General features: G+C 36.4%; 1 non-coding gene across 1 annotated transcript; it reads right to left on the bottom strand.

Moving 5' to 3' along the window:
• Positions 1 to 2,538: 2,538 nt before the first annotated feature.
• Positions 2,539 to 2,669, bottom strand: LOC114114222 (small nucleolar RNA SNORA72). Its single transcript, XR_003589053.1, has one exon. It is a non-coding gene; the product is annotated as a small nucleolar RNA SNORA72 (small nucleolar RNA).
• Positions 2,670 to 19,714: the final 17,045 nt, after the last annotated feature.

Genomic DNA, 19,714 nt, shown 5'->3' on the forward strand with positions numbered 1-19,714 from the left:
TAATAATAACTCTCATTTAGCAAATTCTACAGAAACTCTATCAAACCTCACAAATGATGAGGTTATAATTAAAATCATCGAAGTTCACTCTGTGCACGTAAGCCTTCTCAGTCATGTTTAACTCTGCTGTCCCAAGGACTATAGCTTGCCAGGCTTCTCTGTCTGTGGGATTTCCCAAGCAAGAATACTGAAGTGGGTTGCCTTTTCCTCCTCCAGGAAATCTTCCTTACCCAGGGATTGAACCCACATCCCCTACACCTCCTGCACTGGCAGACAGGTTCTTTACCACCACACTGCCTGAGAAGCCCTACCTTTCACTCTGGGCTCAGGTTATCTTCTAAGGATTTAATCTCTTACAGTGCTCAAGATTATAACGCTCAAATGTATGCTTCTGAGAAAACTAATTCTGTGGTCATATAGAACAGAAGAGGATAGCAAAGACATTGTTGAGTTTTTTATTTACTATTGGATTCATAAACATTTTACTTCTCAAACCTTAGAATCTTAAAGTAATTAAAAGACAAGATAAGAGGGTTGGTACAAGCAAGACACTACTAATAATAAAAAGTCACAGTTAAGAATGAAGAAGGTGAAATTAAGAAATCACACACTTTTGAACACATACACACATAAATATAAATACTACAAAGAGAAAATCATGTGTCTTTTTAGTTGTAAACAAGCTGCTTCACATAGCATAATAATATATACACCTTGTCTTACCTCACATTGAAATAACTCACTCAAAATTATGACGCCAAGGCACTGATAAACATACAAACTGAGTCTGGAGTATTCCAGCTAAACAATCAAGTAATCGTGTTATAGAATTGAGATTTTCACTAAGAGTTCAGTTCAGTTCAGCTCCGAAGCTCAGTTATGTCCAACTCTTTGCGACCCCATGAACCGCAGCATGCCAGGCCTCCCTGTCCATCTGCAACAACAACAACAACAACAACAACAACAGAATAAGTATGTTTTTGATGGGCCTAGCTCTAGGTCTTTGGTAAAAGCACTAACATGGCATGTAAATGACATGCAATTCATTTCAAACTAAGATTTTAAGAGCCAGTAAAATTAATTACAAAAATAAGAGTATATTAAAACAATTAACAATTAACAAACAAGTTTATTAATGTCTCTTAATAATAATGAAGATTAAGAACATAACAAAGATGCCAAAATTGATGATGGAGTGGAAGGAACAGTTTATGAACTTTCCATTGACAACTACACAGTTTGACAGCTCTTTAGGCAGTCCAGCTGGAAGAGGAAACCACTCCCATACCAGTTTGTAACCATCCAGTGAATCTCTCTGTTGTGGTCTGTTTCAAGAATACAGGCACCCATTGATTGACTTTTCATATCCCTCCTGAATTGGTGAGTCCAAAGCATGTGTTGTTCATTTATTCAGATACACATTTCGAGTGACTCATGTATCCTGGGGAATATGACAGTTCGGTGGGATACAAAGATAAATAAGATTTTAACCTAGCTTTCTAGGTATGTCTTCTCCATACAATGAAAATATATTCTTTTCAATCTACTGAAACCACCCGCATTATTAACAGGCTTGAAATATTTGCAAAGGGGTGGCATTATTTTATGTTATTAACTTCCTTAAGTAAAATAAAAATATTAATAATAACAAAAGCAAAGCATCTGTATACATAATCTTCAGTGTTCTTTTTTTAATATAGTTACATAATTTAGTTATAAAACAGGATGTGAAAGGGCAGGGGCAACAGGGTTTTCTGGGTAGCCAGAAGGGGAAGGGTGAGAAGAGCAAGAAATGGAAACGCTGGCCTATGAGGGATACAGTTAGCAAACAAAGAGGAGCAGAGGGCACCAAAGATGCACTTCATTGGCTTCATTTTTTTTTTTTTTAAGGCTCTGGAATAATGTGCAACTGAGATTTAATTGCTTTTCACTTGAAATGCCAAGAAACTCTGAAAATGGAGGCACTGCCTTTCCATGTATATACCAACTTAAAAACTTCATGGAATATTAAAAAGAACTCAAGAGATAAACCTGAAATTCAACCTTAGTTGCTGTACTTTCTAAACTGGTAAACTTGGGCAAAATACATAATGTTTTTTCCAGTTTCAAAAATTAGTTACACCATGTTAATAACATTCTACTATTCATGGAGACTTATGACGCATCAGACACTGTTCTGAGCATTGTAACTATATCAGTTTATTCTTTCTTGCAGTATCCCTTAAAAGTATTACTATTATTAATACTATTTTACAGAAAAAAAGAAACTAAGTCACAATGTTCTTAAAGAAATCACCTAAGGCCACAAAACTAGGGATTATCACAGACAAAATGAAATATCAAGACCTTTGGCTTCATTTTGCTCTAGATAAAAAATGATAACTTTGCAATTCATTTAATGACAGCTGATAATCATCAAATTAACAATAGTTTTTTTCAAAATTATTATATTGGCCGTGCTGTTATTTCTCGAGATTGATCAGATAACTCAAGTCACAGATATTTTCCACATAAGATGCATCATATAAATCAGACTTGGTTTATCATCAGCATTTATAAAACTAGATTTAGATGAGAACTAGGTCTATGGACATGTGTATGGTCTTCATTTAGCAAATGTTTAGCCTTCCCTAATTATTAAAATATCAGGACAGTGAGAATATCCACAGGCTGGCTCCTTTAAAACTCTTGTTCTAACCACTTCAGTGGTTGACAATGCTACTCCAACAATAATGAGATACCATTGTTCACATATTGGAATGACTAAAACCCAAAATACTAACAAAACCAAGTGCTGACAAAGATGTTGAGCAACAGGAACTCTCATTGATTACTAGGACAGAGGTAAAATGATACAGCCACTATGGAAGATGGCTGGCTACCTTCTTACAATGTGAAACACAGGCTTACTATAGAATCCAGTAATCATATTCCAAGTGAATGAAAAACTTATCTTCACATAAATCTCTCTAAATGAATACTTGTATTAGCGTTAATCATAATTGCCAAAGATTGGAACCATTAAAATATCCTTCAGTAAGTGTATGAAGAAACAAATTGTAGTTCCTTCATTTAATGAAATTATTACATGATAAAAAGAAAATTAGCTATGAAACCACGAATAAACATGGAAGAAGTTGTATGCTTATTGTTGAATTATTCAGTCACTCAGCCACATCTAACTCTTTGTGACCCCGTGGACTGCAGCACACCAGGCTTCCCTGTCCTTCACTATCTCCTGAAGTTTTCTCAAACGTATATGTCCATTGAGTCAATGATGCCATCCAACCATTTTATTGAGAAGATTATCCATCTGCTCCACCATAATGTTGAGTAGAAGTTAATCTGAAAAAGGCTATATATTATATGATTCTAACTTTGTATTATATTAAAAAATGCAAAACTACAGAGAAAATAGAAAGATCAAAGTTTCCCTGGGGCTTAAGGGAATGGGTAGAGAGATGAATTGGCAGGATATAGAACATTTTTAGCTTGGGAAGATTATTTTGTATGATAGCATGATGATGGATAAATGCCATTATGCATGTTTCAGAACCTATAGAATGTACAACAAAAAATTCTAACTCTAATGTAAATTATAAACTTTAGTTGATATAAATGTATTCAGCAAGATGTAATAAATGTATCACACTAATGGACATGGAACAAGAGAATGGTTCCAAATAGGAAAAGGAGTACATCAAGGTTGTATATTGCCACCCTACTTATTTAACTTGTATGTAGAGTACATCATGAGAAACGCTGGGCTAGAAGAAGCACAAGCTGGAATCAAGATTGCTGGGAGAAATATCAATAACCTCAGACATGCAGATGACACTACCCTTATGGCAAAAGTCAAGAAGAACTAAAGAGCCTCTTGTTGAAAGTGAAAGAGGAGAGTGAAAAAGTTGACTTAAAGCTCAACATTCAGAAAACGAAGATCATGGCATCCTGTCCCATTACTTCACAGCAAGTGGATGGGGAAACAGTGGAAACAGTGGCTGACTTTATTTATTGGGGCTCCAAAATCACTGCAGATGGTGATTGCAGCCATGAAATAAAAAGACACTTACTCCTTGGAAGGAATGTTATGTCCAACCTAGACAGCATATTAAAAAACAGAGACATTACTTTGCCAACAAAGGTCCATCTAGTCAAGGCTATGGTTTTTCCAGTGGTCGTGTATGGATGTGAGAATTGGACTATAAAGAAAACTGAGCACAGAAGAATTGATGCTTTTGAAGTGTGGTGTTGAAGACTCTTGAGAGTCCCTTGGACTGCAAGGAGATCCAACCAGTGTATCCTAAAGGAGATCAGTCCTGGGATTTCATTGATAGGACTGATGTTGAAGCTGAAACTCCAATACGTTGGCCACCTGATGTGAAGAGCTGACTCATTTGAAAACACCCTGATGCTGGGAAAGATTGAGGGCAGGAGGATAAGGGAACGACAGAGGAGAGATGGTTATGTGGCATCACCGACTCAATGGGCATGGGTTTGGGTGAATGCCAGGAGATGGTGATGGACAGGGAGGCCTGGAGTGCTGTGGTTCATGGGGTTGCAAAGATTCGCACACGACTGAGCAACTTAACTGAACTGAACTGAATGCAAATTGTTAATAATAGGAGGAAATTTAGGGATAAGGTAGAGATGAAATCTATGGGAACTCTGCACTTATTGTACAATTTTTCTATAAAGCTAAGACTGCTGAAATACAAAATTAATTTTATATTTAATTTATTTATTAATATTTAATTATAGAAAGTCTACATTTTAGCATTTTGAGGAGTAAATGAAGTAAAGTTGTGTAAGATACTGAACCCAATTCCTTGTAAAAACTGCAAGGAAGGAGATCTACAGAGATTACTATACATTTTTATAATTACCATCAAAGATAATCTCAAACTTATCTTCATGATGCAGTTTTACTAATTGTTTCTTTAACAGTCCAGCTGTGTTTACCTGAAATCTCTGGATGGTGAACTTTTCTAGAGCTAACTGTACTTTATGTAAAATAAAAGTTTATTTTCCACTTAACATAATCTTAGTCCCAGAAATAGTATCATTCTTTAGAGAAAAGCTTTCAAGAGAGTCATCAAATGAATTTCCCTCTTTTCAAATATGATTGTATGTAAATTGAATACACACATTGTCAATAAAATTTTTTTAGTGTTATGATGGTCACTGAAAGAGTCCATTTTCAGGACTTTGTGGAACTGGCAAGATGTGTTCAAAGGATAATGAAATTAGACTCTTTAGTAAACAAACATGTAACTCAATTCTGTATATACTCAAGAAAACCATTTAAAAATATAGGACTGTAATAATTTCTCAACAAAATTTTAAAACTATATATTTCATGTTTAGGATTAGCATTTTTTTTAAGCAAGGAAGAAAAAGAAAGACAAACTGTTTTCTAAATGCTGAACTCTTTCTAAAGAGTTTAGTGAAGAAAACTGGAAGATATAAAATTGTGCTTGATTTTTGTCTCCTCTATGAAAAGCTTACTGTTTAATAAATCTCTTTTTCTCCTCAGATTTGGGATGCTAAGTGCAAGAATAATCCAATGTTACAGGTAAAATTAGCTAATCTAGGAGCCTTAGAACCAATTATAACATTAGCAGGGAGTTTTAGCTCGCACAGTCATGAGTAGAAGGAACTTCAAACATGATTACTGAACACCAAAATGACCTCACCAACATCAGTCTTTCTCATCTGTCAACTCAGATCTCATACTCCAACTTTGTGACTGGTGATGAGCTCTGTTCTTCGCAGGGAGTCCTCTCTGGATGTTCAAACTAAAACAAAAGTGATCACTTGTAAAATTCAAAATATGTATGGCAAAACCAATACAATATTGTAAAGTAATTAGCCTCTAATTAAAATAAATAAATCTATATTTTAAAAATATCATAAAAGAATAAGCAAATCACATTTGCAAGAGAAATAAGACAGCACAATTCTTAATGTTCAGAATAAAGAAAACGTTGGAATCCACAGGATTCCAATGTGAAAATCATCATTGATGAGCAAGACAAAAAAAAAAAAAAAAAAAAAAGAAAGAAAGAAATCATAGAGCTGCTCCTTTATGGCATCAGGCTAAGAAACATTCAATTTAAGCAGTTATATATGGGACCAGAATTACATGATCCTGGTGCAATTTTCTCATAGTCAACTCAGTCCCTACTTTACAATTAAGAGTATCTCAAATGGCAATCCCCTTTTTTCTTTGTTTATTGTTTTTTGAGGTTTTTATTTCGAGGGTGGGGATATGTGTTGGTGAGGTAGATGGACAACATGGGTAATGGGGGATTTGAGACATTTTAGAATTTAACAAAAAGTTTGGATCCTATGCTTTTTAACATGCTGTCTAGGTTTGTCATAGCTTGCTTTTCTTCCAAAGAGTAAGCATCTTTAATTTCATGGCTGCAGTTATCAGCAGCAGCCCAAGAAAATAGTCTGTCACTGTTTCCTCTTTTCACCACCTATTTGCAATGAAAAACAAATAAACAAACAAACAGAAACCTCCTCCATAAGCTTAGTGATAGATTTCCATCCTGCACACAGTTGACATAATGTCAAAGATGTCAGTCTGTATGTATGCTGGGACAGACCATTATTTCTCTTCAGTCTCCTTAGGCTGTGGTCTAAGGATAAATTTTTCTGTGTGGTAATTTGGAAACTAGTCAAGGAGATTCTAAAAAAACCCATCAAGTTATAATTACCTGAAAAGCTTTTAAGAATAGGTCCTGTTTCCAGAGGGTCTAATATGATTGGTCTGGATGAGGTTGTAGGCATAAGGTTTATTAGAATTTTTGAGGGGCTTAACTATCCTGAGCAGTCACCTCTGTTGTCTCAAATACATATTCATTCAAGGGGGCATGGAAAATCCCAAGGCAAGACTCATCAATATCAACTGTATCAGCTTTGTTAGCAGTTAGAGGAAATTTTTAGTCTAAAATATGGTTTCTGTAGTTGGCACAAGATTTATAATGCATTCCCAGAACAAAGATCCTAGAGTTAAATAAAAAATTTGTGGTATGCAAACATATTTGAGAGAATAAAAGATTTCTCTATCCTAAGGTTTATCATCAAAGCAAGAGCATTTGCTTAATTTTTAGAATCAACATAGGAAAGAGTACAACAAAAGCTATTTATAATTTGCATATATTAGCAAGCATTTTTTCTTGTATTGAGCATAGTGATCCAATGTTATTCATAAGAATTGCTTTCATTTAATATTTTTGGGATATTTTGGGGCTTCCCTCAAGGCTCAGTAGTAAAGAATCCACCTGCCAATGCAGGAGACACAGGTTCGATCTGTGATGGAGAAAAAAATCTCACATACTTCAGAGCAACTAAGCCCCTGTGCCACAACTATTGAGCCTGTGCTCTAAAGCCTGGAAGTTGCAACTACTGAATTCCATGTGCCCTATAGCCTGTGCTCCATAAGAGAAGCCATAGCAATAAGAAGCCCATGCACCACATCTCGAGAATAGACCCTGCTCTCTGCAACTAGAGAAAAGTCTACACAGCAACGAAGACCCAGAGCAGCCAAAAATAAATAAAGAAGTAAAATTATAAAATTATCAGGATATTTTGAATAACCATATTAACAACTACTGAGTAAAATGTTTTGCTCAACATGAAGCTGATTTTCAGCATCTGAGATTCCTAGTACTTTTTTGCTTCTACACACGGGTCAGCAAGCTGACCCAGTAACCAGTAACCAACCAGTTACTGTTCCAGTAACCTATGTGACACATCGGGCCTACCGTCTATTTTGGTATGGGCCACATGTTATGATTTTTACATTTTTCAAATAGTTGAAAACAACTCAAAGGAAGAATAATGTTTCATGACATATGAAAATTATGTGAAACTGAAATCCCAGTACTCATAAATAAAGCTTTATCAGGACTCAGTCATGCTTATATAATATCTATCTATGTTACTTTCACACTACATAATACTTATAATACAGAACATATAGCCTTCAAAGTCTAAATATTTATTATCTAGGGTTCTACACACACACAAAGTTTGCAGATCCTTATTCTATACCTGGGGCTTTTCAGGGGGCGCTAGTATTGAAAAACCCACTTGCTAATACAGGACACTTAAGAGACTTGAGTTTAGTCATTGGGTCAGGAGGATCCCCTAGAGGAGGAAACAGAGCCTCACTCCAATATTCTTCTCTGGAGGAGTCTATGGACAGAGGAGCTTGGCAGGCTACAGTCCATGGGGGCACAAAGAGTTGAACATGACCGAAAGTCTCAGAACATGCACACATGCTATGTATTGAATATTTTAAAATCATATTGAAGCATTAAAGATAATGTATCTAACCAAGTGCCAGAGATTATCATACTAAGTGATTGGAGTCAGATAGAGAAACATAAATATCACTTATATGTGGAATCTAGAAAATTTTATACAAATGAATTATTTCCAAAACAGAAAGAAATTCACAAGTATAGGAAATAAACTCGTGATTACCAAAGGAGGATGAAAAGAGAGGTAAATTAGGAGATTGAGATTAACATATACACACTATTATATATAAAATAGGTAACCAAAGCAAGACCTATTGCATAGCCCAGAGAATGGTACTTAATATTTTACAATAACCTCTCCCCAGTGGCTCAGTGGTAAAGAATCCTCCTGCAATGCTGAAAATGCAGGTTTAATCCCTGGATACAGAAAATCCCCTGGAGAAAGGTATGGCAATCCCCTCCAGAATTCTTGCTGGGAGAATCCCATGAACAGAGGAGCCTGGCAGGCTATTGTCCATAGGGCTGTAAAGACTCCATCTGTGGTAGTCCATTTATCTTTGCCTGAAATTGTTTTCTTTGGCCATATTCCCCAAATCTATTCTATTCAAGAATTATTTCTATATTTTCCCTCATCTTTTCTCATTCATTTTTTTAATCTTCTTCTCTCTTCTGGTTTCCTTGGGGGCAGAGGTGAGTACCTCAGATGTTGAAGGATATGATAATCAAATTATTCAATAAATAATCATGTTACAGTGCTTGATGTGTATCCTTTGTATGTGTTCTTGCAAAATCTATATTGCTTTGACTGTACTTTTGTATTTATATAGGTGATAATGTATGACAATGTTTTCACATGGTAATTTGCTTTTACTGCTAACATCTAGAATATCATTGTTCTTAATTTCTTCACATTTTTCTCATATTAGGCTATTTTATATATTTCTTCTTTTTTTTTCCTGTACACTCTCACACTGATGGGCACTAACCTGGACTGCTTCCAGCTCCCAGACACAAATAGCAGTGCAAGTAATATCTTTCTATGTGCTTTTTATGAATTCAAGTGAAAATTTATTTGACTTACATCCTTAAAACAAAAATTCTATTATCATAGAACATCTTATACTAAATTTGTTCAGATACCATCAAGTCAGTGTCAACAATAACTACACTGATATGTATTCCCATCAGCAGAGTATAAATATCTCAAGAACTTAAAGATTTACTTTCTAAAGTAAACATGAAGCACCAGTTACATGGTCTTGTGCTGAGGTATAACTGTAATGCTTGCTAATCTCTCAATTTCTCATTTTCATTAATTACAACTTACATTTTAATATTATTACATCTTTAGTGTGTGGCACAATAATATATTTATTGTAGCAATGAATTATCTAAATCAACCTTTTTAAATATATAAAATAAAATTTATATATTTCCTTACTTACCAAAGTTTTAACTTTAATAAACGATGTGGCATGCAGAATAATGCCCCAAGATAACTGTATACTAATCCTAGGAATCTGTAAATATGTTGTAATATGTTATACAAAAAATGAGAATCAAGTTTTCAGAAGGAATTAAGGTTGTTAGTTAGCTCCTCTTATATATGGATAGTATTGTAAAATATCTGAGTGGGTCCAAAGTAATCATAATGGTCCCTAAATGTACAAGATGAAAGCAGAAAAGTCAGTTAGATTCAAATATAATGATGGCTTTACTGTCAGCATGATACACTGTAGGAAGGATTTCACTGATTATTGCTGATTTTGAAAATTAATCAAGACCGCCATGAGCCAAGGAATAAAATCAGCCTCTAGCAGCCTAGAAGGACAAGAAAACTATACTCCCTATCATAGGATGGATAGTGATTTCCTCAAATTTATTGTTGTTTTTTAGTCGCTAAGCCGTTATCTGACTCTTGTGTGATGCTGTAAAAGAGTGAGACACAATTTAACCCACCAGTCTCCTCTGTCCATGAGATTTCTGTAGCCCACCAGGATCTTCAGTCCATGGGATTTCTCAGGCAAGAATACTGGAGTGGGTTGCCATTTCCTTCTCTAGGGCATCTTCCTGATCCAGGCGTCAAACCCGAGTCTCATGAATTGCAAGCGGATTCTTTACAACTGAGCCACCAGGGAAGCCATTTTCCTCAGACGTTCATGTCTTAATTATGAAACCTGTGAATATGTTAAATTCCATGATAAAAAGGGACTCTTTAGATGTTATTAGAGTAAGAATTTTGAGTTTAATTAATCTGTGATTATCTGATTGGGCCAATGTAATCACCACTTCAGTTCACTTGCTCAGGTGTGTCCGACTCTTTGTGACTCCATGGACTGCAGCACTCCAGGACTCCCTGCAGTCCATCACTAACTCCCGTAGCCTAATCAAACATATGCCCATCGAGTTGGTGATGGACTCTGTCCATCTCATCCTCTGTCATCCACTTCTACTTTTGCCTTCAGTCTTTCCCAGTATCAGGGCCTTTACCAAAGAGTCAGTTCTTTGCATGAGATGGCCAAAGTATTGGAGCTTCAGCTTCAGCATCAGTCCTTCCAAAGAATATTCAGGACTGATTTTACTTAGGATTGACTGGATTGGTCTCCTTGAAGTCCAAGGGATTCTTAACAGTTTTTCCAGCACCACAGTTCAAAAGCATCAATTCTTTGGCACTCAGCTTTCTTTACTGTCCAAATCTCAGATCCATACATGACTACCAGAAAAACGATAGGTTTGACTAGATGGACCTTTGTCAGCAAAATAATGTCTCTGCTTTTGAATATGCTGTTTGTCAAAGCTTCCCTTCCAAGGAGAGAGTGTCTTTTAATTTCATGGCTGTGGTCACCATCTGCAGTAATTTTGTAGCCCAAGAAAATAAAGTCTGTCACTGTTTCTATTGTTTCCCCATCTATTTGCCATAAAGACATGGGACCAAATGTCATGATCTTTGTTTTTTGATTGTTGAGTTTTAAGCCAGCTTTTTCACTCTCCTCCTTCACTTTCATCATGAGGCTCTTCAGTTCCTCTTCCCTTTCTGCCATAAGAATGGTATCATCTGTGTATCTGAAGCTATTGATATTTCTCCCTGCAATTTTGATTCCAGCTTGTATTTTGCCCAGCCCAGCATTTCACATGGTGTACTCTGCATATGCATTAAATAAGTAGGGTGAGAATATACAGCCTTGATGTACTCCTTTCCCAGTTTGAAACCAATCTATTGTTCCATGTACAGTTCTAACTATTGCTTCTTAACCTGCATACAGATTTCTCAGGAAGCAGGTAGGGTGGTGTGATATTCCCATCTCTTGAAGAATTTTCCACAGTTTGTTGTGATCCACACAGTCAAAGGTTTTAGCATAATCAATGAAGTAGAAGATGTTTTTTTCTGGAACTCTCTTGCTTTTTCTATGATCCAATGGATGTTGGAAATTTAATCTCTGATTCCTCTGCCTTCTCTAAATTCAGCTTGAATATCTGGATGTTCTTGGTTCCCATACTGTTGAAGCCTCAGTTGAAGAATTTTGAGCATTACTTTGCTAATGTGTGAGATTTGTGCAATTGTGCTGTGGTTTGAACATTCTTTGCCATTGCCTTTCTTTGGGATTGGAATGAAAACCAACCTTTTCCAGTCCTATGGCCGCTGCTGAGTTTTCCAAATTTTCTGGCATGCTGAGTGCAGCACTTTGATAGGATCATATTTTAGGAATTGAAATAGTCAGCTGGAATCCCATCACCTCCACTAGCTTTGTTCATAGTGATGCTTCCTAAGGCCCATTTGACTTCGAATTCCACAACGTCTGGTTCTAAGTGACGGATCACACCATCGCAGTTATCCGGCTCATTAAGAGCTTTTTTGTATAGTTTTGTATATTCTTACCACCTTCCTTTTCTTATTATCTTCTGCTTCTGTTAGGTCCATACCATTTCTGAAACACAATGGAGTTTACACTGTTGAATTTTAAAAACTGCTTAGAACGAATGCTTCCCTTTTCCTCTCATTTTCTCCCTTTTGAATAGGAATGTCTAAAATTCGTATCCAGTGTTAATTACATTTTAATTTTTAGTATTGATAATTTATTTTCTAGTTTCATAGGTTCAAAAACACATAGGAATTTTGCCCCAGGATGAGTTCTCTCTATACTCTTGTGATGAGATGTGGGTCTTTTGAGCTGATGACATTAAAATGAGATTTCTGATTCGGAAGCATTGCTACAGTGGAATAAGACTTTGGTGTGTGGCAAGTGTATTTTTTTTCATGTGTGATAACCATTGATCTTTGTGGGACAGATGACAGGCTGCAGTAAGTTGAATAGTTGTGACCCTAAGTTTCCTTATTCTCATCCCAGAAATGTAATATATAACCTTACTTAGTGAACATTAAAGATATGCTTAAAAATCTTGAAATTAGGTTTACCCTGGATTAACTGGGTGAGCTCAATATAAATGAAAGAGTCTTTACAAGAGGATGACAGGAGGATCAGAGCAGTAATAAATGTGATAATAGAAGCAAGATGTTGGAGTAATATTAAGATGGGATGATGATACAAGGAATGAAAATGACCTTTAGAAACTGAAAAAAAGTAAATGGATTCTTCTCTAAGTAAAAATGAAAATCTCAGTCGTGTCCGACTCTTTGTGACCCCATGGACTATACAGTCCATGGGATTCTCCAGGCAAGAATACTGGAGTAGGTAGCCTTTCCCTTCTCCAGGGGATCTTCTCAACCCAGGGATTGAACCCAGGTCTCCCACATTGCAGGCAGATTCTTTAGCAGCTGATCCATGAGGGAAGCCCATTCTTCGCTAAAGTCCTTCAGAAAGGATTACAACGTTGCTGACATATTAAGTCCAGTGAGCCCTATTTTGGATTTACAACTTACAGAAGTATAAGATGGTAAATTTGTGATATTTTAGTTTACTAATTTGATGGTAATTTGTTACAGCAACAATAGAAAACTGACATAAAAAATGACAGTTTTGATGTTGGAAAGACCTTTGGATTTCCCAGAATCTTTGAATGAACAGCTTAAAAAGAAGGATTATTTGGGGATATTTTTTATCTATATATTGAATTGCAGAGCAGGATCACATCCAAGTTCAGCTATTATGAAGCTTGTCTGAGTTGATATATGTTTGCAACAGAGTGCTTTGAAAGTAAGTGAAAGCTGGCAGAGATACCTTAGCATCTGGGAAATTCTACAAACTGTGATAATCTGATAAAATAGATAGATGGTACATTTCTGAAGAAATGCAAACATAATCTTATAATAGTAAGATTCCAGCATCTGAAACAGTGCCTGGCATCTGGTGGTCAAAAAATATTTATCAAATAAATGTCATCAAATCACCTGCTCTTCCCAGAGATATTGTGTTGTTTCTTATCTTCAAGTGCTTCTCTTTCTGTTATCCTCTGTCAGAGATGGCCTCCATTCTCTTCTTAACTCCTGAGTCACTACCTTTCAGATATCTTTTGTATCATATCAGATGTATTTTCCCTGCAAGCTTTTGCTATTGCTCTTTGTATAATCATAGTAGTCTGTGTGTATTTTTATAATAATATTAAAAATTATTTTTTTTAATATTACAGATTCCTGTGTTTGTCTCCTACACCACAAGGTGATTTTTTCTTTGTGAGCAATCTTTTGTATTTATTTCTATATTCCATGCATTTCTTCACAATGGGAAGAACTCAGAGCTTATGAATGCATATAAGAAATTAACAAATTATTATGTAAATTAAAGTGTAAAAGGATAAGCCCAAATACTTGTATATATGAGGGAAAATAATTTCCAGGTCTTTCCCCTATTTGTTTCCCATTTTTTTTTTACCATAGCTGTTTAAAAGATTCCAATGACCTATTTCCTTTTCTTCAATTGAGATATGATGGCATATAACACTGCATAAGTTTAAGGTGTACAATATGTTGATTTGCTACATTTGGACACTGCAATACAATTGCCACCGTAGCACTGGCTAACGTCTCCAATTTTTATCATGTCACATAATTGTCACATAATTATCACTTCTTTTTCTGAGGCAGAAATAATAAAGATCTAGTTTCTTAATGATTCTGAGGTATACAATAGAGTTTCTCAGAAGTAAATACAGTTTCCCCCTTACAGATGTTATTATTATAAAATAATTAGATTTTAAAAATATGCATGCACTGTCTAAACACATGAGACTCTTTAGGTGAGTAGTTGGTGATGACATGCTCTTCAGACTAACAGGAGTTGATTCCAGAAGCAAACCTTGGACTCAAAAGTCATCTATGGAAGCTATGCATTGATCAGTGCTTCAAAGTTGATATTTCTCATGCTATCCATAAAATAGCCCTGTCTTAGTTTTTTTTTTTTTTTTTGTCTATTGTAACAGAATCACATAGACAGAGTGATTCAGAAGCAACAGGAGTTTATTTTTAATATTCTGGAGATTGGGAAGTCTAAGACAGGGTCACCAGCAGATTCAGTGTCTGATGAAGACCCACTTCTTACTTCAGAGTTGGCTGTCTTCTCATTGTAATGTCAGAGGAAAGTATTCTTCTATTTTTAAATAGAAGGTCTATTTTATAAGAACATTCTCCAATACTTCGGCCAGATGATACAAAGAGCTGACTTATTGGAAAAAGATCCTGATGCTGGAGGAGAGGAGAGGAGAAAGGGGTTAGAGGATGAGATGGTTGGATGGCATCATCTATTCAATGAACATCAACTTGGGCAGACTCTGGGAGATGGTGCAGGACAGGAAGGACTGGTGTGCTGCAGTTCATGTGGCCGCATAGATTCAGATATGACTTGGCAACTGAACAACAACATTCCCATTTATTTGGACCCTCCTTCATAACACAATTACCTTCTAAATTCTTTACTTTCCAGTTTCATCACATTAAAGATTAGATTCGAACATAAAATTTGGTGGAGAGGGGAGTGAAATATAAAACTTCAGTCTACATCAAGCTCCCTTATTTTGTTCTGATTTTATTCTCTGAACTCTTAAGTTGATAGAATCAGGATTTAGAAGTAAAAGTTTGCGCATAAAGTTGGAAAGATCAGAATAATCAATGATGGCTGGAGAGAAAAGAATCCCTGAAGTTAAAAAGGAAAATAGAAATCAGAAGCATGAATCTTGGAGCCATTAACACAAACAAAAAATCTTATTTTAATAGATTTCCCCAAATAGTATAGCAATTAAGAAAGTTACAATAACTATTATAAATAAGATAGCAACATACAGTTAAACTGCCTGTTTATAAAAGCTTTAAGTAAAAATCTTACCAATAAAAACTAAACAGTTAAGTAGCATATACTTTTAATTTCATAAGAAATATTGTTTAATAGCACCACAAAAGCATTGTTTAACTCAATAAATAGCCAATAATTAATATGATATATTTACTTACAGATTTTTTTTCAAAGGTATACATTTTCTCTACCCTGTTAAATACAATATGATGACCCTAAATAGCATTATTGTTTTTCCCATGAGATATTGATGAGCTTGAATATACATTAGCAACCTTTCTAACATTATTTACACAATTACCAACATTTCAAATGTCCTTTGAGTCAGCTTTCCCATCTTGCTGTCCTCCTCAAATAGTGAAAGTAATAAAATATTTAATATATATTTATTTTATGGGTCATTTTTAATCTTTTAAAAAAGTATACTTTCCCAAAAGCTGTTATAGTGTGTCCCACATTAAGATATTTATTTATTTACCAGAACAATTTGGTAGTTGATTTGAATTTATCATGGCTCCAAAACCTTGAAAATATATTTTACTTCTGTGGTTCTAGTCTTTCATTTACAGAAGGAAGTGGCTGCTCTAGATTAGTGGGTGTCACCTGTAATTCTAACATCCCGTGATTCAGTTTGGCTTTTAACCAGAGAATATTCCATCTTATGAAAGAAAACCCAAGATAAAGAAAAATCTCTCAATTCAGACCAATGATGGTCTGAAGAAAGAGCATCCAATCTCCTGCCTCATCCTTAACATTCAGGGTTATTTAATTATAAACATAGATGGTCAAGCTCATCAGTGCTTGCTAGTTACTGGTGCTACCCTTTCTACATTAAACACTGACAGTCTCCCTCAGGTACCTTTGCTAAACCTCTTCCTCTGACTAAATATACCACAGAGATTATACCTATCTCCCATCTTTTAAATGTAATCTTTCTGCCCTTGCTGGAAAAATATGAAAATCAAAGAACACAACCCTTTCTGCCTGTGATACCACCTCTGTGAATTTAATAAGGAGATATTTGCTCACAAATGGAATAATATTAGATGTCCATTAGATGGACTATTTATTGAGGTTCCAGAAGACGTCTCTATTTCTAATCAAGTTGTATATTCTCTGGATGTACCTTTGCCTTATTTACTATATTTGATGAAAACCTGATAAAGCTTTTGACACCAGAGCTGATACTCTGTAGTCCAGAGATTCTTCTGACATGGTAATGATAGTTGAACCAAAGAATGTCAAGTATCCTTTCAAAAACCATCCACATAAAGGACAAGATCCTCAAATCAGAGCATACTTTCCCTTCTTTTTTATTATAAAATTTAAACATTCCCCTGCCTGCCACCAAATCTGTCAAATGCAAATGATGTTGACTTACTCCTTTGCTATGAACAAATAGTTTCTATTTGTTCTCATGGGCTCCCCAGGTGGCACAACGGTAAAGAGTCAGCCTGCCAATCCAGGAGACATAGGAGGTGTGGGTTCAGTCTCTGAGTCGGGAAAATCCCCTTGAGTAGGAAGTGGCAACCTATCCCAGTGTTCTTGCCTGGAAAATCCCATGGACAGTGGAGCCTGGTGGCCTACATTCCTTGGAGTTGCAAAAAGTCAGAACACGACTGAGTGACTGAGTATGCACATAATGCATGCACACATTTTTTCTCATTTGGATCACTTTTATTTATTATAACATAACTAAAGTTGACTTATATGGAAAGACATCTTCAATCAGAAGCTATAAGTAGAAAATTTATTTCAAAGCTTTTGAAAGGAGAGCTAAGAGAAAGAAACTCTCTGTCTGCTGGACTGGGTGTCTGAACGGAAGTATTGTGTAAACAATTCATCTGTTTTAAGTAAAGATGGTGGAGTAGAAAGATGTACACTCATCTGCAAGAACACCAAAATTGCAACTAACTGCTGAACAACCATCAATAGGAGAATGTTGGATCACACAAAGAAACAAACAAACAAAAAAAAAAAAACCCACATCCAAGGGCAAGGGAGGAGCCCCAGGGAGATGGTAGGAAGGGTAAAATCAAATTTAGAATCAAATTCCATATCCTAGAGACACTCAGAGAGCTCAAACAAAACCTTATGAGCACCAGGACTCAGGGATCCCACAAAAGACTGAGCCAGACCTGCTTTTGAGTTTTGAGTGTCTCCTGTGGAGGCAAAGGTCAGCAGTGCCCTGCTATGGGGACAGGGGCTCTGACTGAAGCAGACCTGGGAGGAGCCAAGTGTCAGCCCCACCACAGAGCCACCAACCAGACGACCTAGAAATTGGAGAACAAATACACCAAAGAAGCTTTCACACTGTGCAAAAGTTCTAAGGCCCACAGCAGATTTCCCAACCTGGAGATCCTACAAAGGGACTGAGAACCCCCAGGGAATCTGACTTTGAGTGTCAGTGGGATTTGGTTACAGAACTTCCACAGGACTGGGGAATGGCACAAACAAAACCTTGTGCACACCAGGACCCAAGATAAAGGAGCAGTGACCCCACAAGAGACTAAATCAGACTTGCCTGTGAGTGCCCAGAAGTCTCCATTGGCAGAGTGGGTTGATAGTAGCCTGCTGTGGGATCAGGGGCTCTGATTAGAACAGTCCTGGGAGCTGCGATGTGCTGACATAAGTACTTTTGAAGGAGGTCACCATTACTGCCATTAACCTTACCATAGTTTGGCCTCAGGCCAAACTACAGGGAGGGTACACAGACAAACCCACCAACAGAAAATTGGATTAAAGAGTTACTGAGTATGGCCATCAGAGCAAGACCCAGATTCCCCCACAGCCAGTCCCTCCCATTGGGAAGCTTTCAAAAGCCTCTTAATCCTTATCCATCAGAAGGCAGACAAATAAAAACACAGAGGCAGAAAACTAACCAAACTGGTCACGTGGATCACAGGCTTGTCTAACTCAATGAAATTATGAACCATGCCATGTAGGGCCACCCAAGATGGACAGGTCATGGTGGAGAGTTCTGACAAAATGTAAACCCCTTCAGTATTCTTGCCTTGAGAACCCCATGACCAGTATGAAGAGGGGGGAAAAAAAAGATATGACATGGAAAGATGAACTACTGAGGTCAGAAGGTGCCCAATATGCTACTAGAGAAGAGTGGAGAAATACACCAGAAAGAATGAAGAGCCTGAGCCAAAACAAAATAAATGCCCAGTTTTGGATATGACTGGTGATGTAAGTGAAGTCAGATACTATAAAGAACAATATTGATTAGGAACATGGAATGTTAGTTTCATGAATCAAGATAAATTGGAAGTGGTCAGACAGGAGATGGCAAGAGTGAACATCAACATTTTAGGAATCAGTGAACTAAAATGGACCGGAATGGGTAAATTTAATTCAGATGATCATTCTGTCTACTACTGTGGGCAAGAATCCCTTAGAAAAAATGGAGTAACCTGTATAGTCAGCAAAAGAGTCCAAAATGCAGTACTTGGATACAATCTCAAAAAAATGACAGAATGACCCCAGCTCATTTCCAAGGCAAACGATTCAGTATCACAGTAATCCAAGTTTATGCCCCTAATCCCTAATGCCAAAGAAGCTGAATTTGACCCGTTCTATGAATCTCTATAGACGATCTAGAACTAACATCAATAAAAAGATGTCCTTTTCATCGTAGGGGACTGGAATGCAAAAGTAGAAAGTCAAAAGCTACCTAGAGTAACAGGCAAGTTTGACCTTGGAGTACAAAATGAAGCAAGGTGAAGGCTAACAAAGTTTTGCCAAGAGAACACAATGGTCATAGCAAACACTCTCTTCCAACAATACAAGACATGACTCTACACATCGACATCATCAGATGGTCAATACTGAAATCAGATTGATTATATTCTTTGCAGTCAAAGATAGAGAAGATCTATACAGTTGGGGCGGGGGGGGGGGGAGAGACCAGAGACTGTCTGTGGCTCAGACCATGAACCTCTTATTGGCAAATTCAGACTGAAATTGAAGAAAGTAGCAAAAACCATTAGAACATTCAGATATGACCTAAATTAAATCCCTTGGGATTATACAGTGGAAGAGACAAATAGATTCAAGGGATTAGATCTGAAAGACAGAGAGCCTGAAGAACTATGGACAGACATTTGTAACACTGAGGTGGTAATCAAAACCATCCCCAAGAAAAAGAAATGAACAAAGGCAAAATGGTTGTCTGAAGAGGCCTTACAAATT

The sequence above is a fragment of the Ovis aries genome, chromosome 3, assembly GCF_016772045.2.
Source record: "Ovis aries strain OAR_USU_Benz2616 breed Rambouillet chromosome 3, ARS-UI_Ramb_v3.0, whole genome shotgun sequence".
Classification (NCBI taxonomy): domain Eukaryota; kingdom Metazoa; phylum Chordata; class Mammalia; order Artiodactyla; family Bovidae; genus Ovis; species Ovis aries.